The sequence below is a fragment of the Monodelphis domestica genome, chromosome 7 (genome assembly GCF_027887165.1).
Source record: "Monodelphis domestica isolate mMonDom1 chromosome 7, mMonDom1.pri, whole genome shotgun sequence".
Lineage (NCBI taxonomy): Eukaryota > Metazoa > Chordata > Mammalia > Didelphimorphia > Didelphidae > Monodelphis > Monodelphis domestica.
Genome location: NC_077233.1, coordinates 69,412,355 through 69,417,409, shown reverse-complemented (window position 1 = coordinate 69,417,409; position 5,055 = coordinate 69,412,355). Strand labels below are relative to the sequence as shown.

At 37.5% G+C, this 5,055-nt stretch overlaps 1 protein-coding gene across 1 annotated transcript in view; it reads left to right on the top strand.

Moving 5' to 3' along the window:
- The window catches only part of EGFR (epidermal growth factor receptor), a 250,024-nt gene that overhangs the window by 47,784 nt on the left and 197,185 nt on the right, over window positions 1–5,055 (top strand). The gene's annotated exons all lie outside the window — the stretch shown is intronic.

Below are 5,055 nucleotides of genomic sequence, written 5' to 3'. Positions count from 1 at the left end.
TTTCTACCCTATGAAAGTCCTACTGGATTTTTTCATGTATCCCTATTCTCTATTGGCTTTTGAGTCCATAATGTCATAAAGGTAGAAATTAACTTCAGGACTTCCTGCACTTTAAAATATACCAGTGATGTGGGCAGCCTCAGGTATGAGCAGAAATGTATTCTCTTGGCATGGTAGCCACACTTTCTTTCCCCTCACTATTGTTCAGACACTCTATCTCCTGTGTAGTGTTAACATCTAATAGCTAAAATTCACTCTGCCCTCATCCAGATGACAAATAAATTGTTTTGATAGGTAGACCCCATCTGGATAGCCCTCAAAATTCTGAGTACGCACATGCCCATTTCTTAAAAAAAAAAAAAAGCACTAACCACTTGGTCCTAATCATGTTTCTCAGGCTGAGATTTCCTTAAGTCATGTCACCTGGCTACACTTCTTCTGCTGACTACCCTATGCAAGGTGGCAAGAGATAATGATGTCTAGAGTCAATTAGTTAGAAGTGGACTGCATGTGAAAAAAGGGAAGAAAATCCAGATTACTCTGAACCAGCTCTAATAAAACAGTTTGACTAAATACAACCTTATACAAATTTGATCCATTAAAACCCACCACTGAGAACCATATGTACTACTTTATTCCTTGCCAAACTAGTAGCTCCCATTGTGTTCAACAAGCAAGAATGACAAAGGCACATTCAATGTGCTTTAGTCTTAAATCATTTTTAGCACTTTTAGAGATTGCCTGGTATTTAGTTTGCTATTCACTAAAAATAATTTCCAGCTTTGCTGTATACTCAGCATTAATTCTTTCAGTCAACCAGTCAATCAGTGAATGTTTCTGAAGGTCCTGTTGTGTACAGAGCACTATGATAGGTCATGGGGAAGAAAGAACATTCAAATTCGACATGGTCTTTGTCCCAGAGCTTGCTTGTATTCAGGGAGGAGAGTAGAATTGTGGGTAGAGAGAAGAGGGAATAAAACACAAACATATATAGCTCTGACATACAGTATTATGTGACAAGTGCATTAGTGAGTTGCAAATCAGTGTTGTATGAGACCCAAGAGTAGAAGCCATTAACATAGGAAGATCAGAGAAGGCTTCCTGGGGAAAGTGGCATTTGAAATAGACTTTTAAAAAATGGGAAGGAATTCAATAGGCCCAGAGAGAGAGTGGGAGGGAAAAAGAAATGTCAACAAATCAGTCCCAGCCCTGCTAGGCAGCTTCAGCAGTGATCTACATTTTGTCTGCCATAGTGTAAGTGATCAGAAAAACAAAGTTAATTACTACCTGACACCGATACCAAGGCAAAAATTAATTTCAACTGCATAGTCATTCAGCTGCTGCCTCTAAAACTGAGTTCTTTAAAATATTTCTTGACCCTTCATTTTCAATTTCATAAGATTTTCTTTGCTGGGGGAAATAGCAAATACTAATGGAAATATTCCCATTGGAGTCCTCTCCTCTTGCCAATTCTTCTCCTGAACCACCTTGTCTACAGGGATGTATTCTATAGAAATAAGTGTGGTCAAAAGACAGCTGGAATGAAAGGATCAAAGATCTAGAGATTTAAGGGACCTTGGGGTCCGTCTAGTCTAACACCCTCATTTTATGGATGAGGAAACTGAAGTCTAGGAGATTAAATGAATTGCCCAAGGGGAGGAAGTCACTGCAAATCTTAAAGCTGTGCATTAATATAAATTCTTCATACAGAATCTTCTTGAATAAGAGTTGTAGATGACTCAAAGTGTAGTGGAAAGATATGGGATGGGTAAATAATTAAGATCATATTCCTAAATGATGACTTGAATATGAGAAATGTTATATATGCACTATATAGGACATACATGACCAGGAAAGGAGATAAGCTGGTCCTGTAGTGAGGGCAAGAAGTGACAAGTGAACAGCCTTAGTATTATGCTGATATTCACAAATACTCAAAGACCCAGACTCTTGCATTAGCTCTCTCCAGAGCAATGAACACATCTTCTCTGGGAGATTTGTGGAAAGGTTTGGATTAGCATTATGAAGGATAAAGGGGCATAAATGGGTTGAAATCTGGACTGTCCATATTGATCAGACTGGTTCATCAAAGCATGGGAATATTAAGACTCCCCCCTTGCCTCCCTTTATGCCTCCAGTAAATACACCCAGCTAGTCTTTATGTTTTATCCATATTATCCAGCACATTGCCCAATGGCCTAGAAATTATTGCTCATTCATAGCCTTTCAGCTATTCTGAGATGAATCAATTCAATTTGATGTGATGGCTTAATGTCTCGTGCTCTTAGACATCCCTCATCTGTGGTAAGTGGGCTTGAAGAGTTCATTCAAATGTCCATTTTCCTGTTGTAGACTAGCAAATAGCACAGTTTTATCTGAGCAGAGAGAGGATGGCAAGATAAATAAACATTCAACTAGTTGTACATCTCTCTTTTTATTTTTGATAATGCCACTCATCCAGAAATCATTAGTACTAAAAGGAAACTATATTTGTTTTGATCCCTCAGCTGGGAAAATCTTGCTATATACTTGGAGAAAACTCATTTGCTCATATACTTTTTTGAAGAATGTCTCCAGGAGTCATGTGCAATTCTTGAATTTTAAGAATATTATCAGTTCCTGAAATTAATTTTGAAGAATATCTTTGCCAATTCACCCATCTAGAATCAATTTTATGTCTTGGCTGTTTTCAAGTTTTCAGAGGCAACTAGGTGGCACAGTGAATGGTTAAAGAGCTAGAAATGGAGTCAGAAAACCTTGAGTTCAAACTCTGACACTTTCTAGCTGTCAGCCTTGGGAAAGGAACCTTTCTCTGTCTCAGTTTTCTCACCTATAGGGGAATGGACTCAAACTCCATAAACTATCTTGTTAGGTCAATCTCTACGATGATGATAGGAAGAATTCAGAATATAAACTCATTAGCATAACATTTTAAAGTTTACAAAATGCCATGTTCATACCAGCCCAATCTATATGTGAGGTACAGTGTTTAGTACTTCAATTTACAGATGAGAAAATTAAGATTTACCGTGAACAAGATTAAAAATAGATGTGGATAATACACACAAAGTGTTTCACCTCTTATGTTTCAGTGAGGCTGTTTTAACTAATTCTAGAAAATTTTAAATAGCTTCATTTATTCATTTTCTTTTCTGGGAGAAAGTTAAAAGTATTACTTTCTCTTTGCTATACGGTTACTTTCGGTCACATCCTTCAGATACCTTAGTTGTGAATGAGTGTCAGTTGCCTGAGTCACAGAATTTCAGTTTGAAGAGACCTCTTTGGTTCACCTCCCCCAAAGAGAAAGAGTATGTATCCACCAGTACAAAAAAGATCTAGCCTTTTCTTGAAGACAAGGCAACTCAGTTTGCCTTAGAGCACCCCATTCTACTTGACTAGAGGTCTAATTATTAGGAAGTTTTTGTTGGTAGTGTTTTTTGTCAGTGCTCCATCAAGACTAAATCTGCCACTTTGCACCTTCACCCAGGAATTCTAGTTAGCTTTGTCCTCTGGAGTCAAACTACAACAGTTTGTCCATTGGGAAAGGGATTTAGGAGTTCCTGACTGCAATCAGAAGTACAGTAAAATGATTAATAGTTCAGTGGGGGAATGGGTAAGCATTAACAAAATTCCTTTCATTGGAATCCATTTCTACTGTCAAATATGTGGTCCCAGGTTTTGTCAATACTGGGGAAAAATCTAGCTAACTCACTACATTGCTGAAATTTTTTGTTGCAGCAAACAAGTTGCTTTCTTCTCCTTTATCTTATTCTGTAAACAAGATAAGATGATTTAAAAATTTTCCCCAAACTCCTCCCCTCTTCCTTTGGCTCCCAAAGTCCTAGCCAAATTATGAAGTAACAACCAAACAAAATGACAGATTACTGAAGGAAATATTATGACTCAAAAGCTCCACACAAAGGTTTTTGAAAATACCCTTTGAACTTTTTGAAAAATGGCCAAATCAGTGTAATTTAAGCATTTCTCTTTTCAGGTCTCATAGAGAGATCAGGAACTTGGGAGCAAGAATTCATGGGTGATTTCACAGATTGTAAACATACATGCAGGGGACTACTGTGACATCTAGTGTTTCCTTCCTGGAAATATTAGCTTTGTGGACCTGAGTTTCACATGAGATTGAGCCACCTGCAATGCTTCCAGTGGGAGGGCAGGAGTTGTATATAGCCAACTTGGGTTTGCAAATAACAAAGGGGAAGAGGCTAGGTACATCTCCATCTAGGTCTAGGCCATAACACTGGAAAAAAGAATTTAACTTAAAGGGAAATACTGGAGGACATTGAGGCAGAATGAGCAAGATTAAACTTAATTATCATTGGATGGTAGATTTAGAGATGCAAGGGACCCTTACAGTCATCTAGTTCAGCACTCTCATTATACAGCTGATGGAACTGAGGCTCAGAAAAGTTAAGTGACTTATCCAGGGCCACACAGGTAACAAGTGGGAAAGCCAGGAGTTGAGCCCATAAGTGGAATAAAGGAACTATTTACATAGTATGATTTCAGAGGCAAAACATCAGTTCATTGCTCATAAAGATACTCCTGCCTGAGAGCTAAGGCCTGAAATTCATATTTTTATTCATAAAGTAATCAGACCATAGATTTTGAACTAGAAGATACCTTAGAACCCATCCAGTCTCACTTGTTTCACTTTTCATAACTAAAACAACTGTGGTGCAGAGTTACAAAGGCAGTGAGTGCCAGAGGGAGAATGTGGTCTTAAAAGAGTAATGATGAAAGTCAGAGGACTTTGGGTTATACTGAACCTCCAATACCTGATATCTGTATAATAATGAACAGATAACTTTTCTTGCCTAATTCCAAATTTATTTTAGTGCAGTTAAACAGTCATCCACTAGTAGCATATTAGTGTTCCTATCTTCCCACATCTTATTCAAGGCTGCCTTTTTCCTTTTTAAAAAAGTCATCTTTAAATTTTTTTATTTTATTTTCTAGGACACCACTGATTTTTACAGGTCTCTTTGACTACTATAAAGTAAACAATTTATTTTTAAAAAAAAACCTTACCTTCTGTGT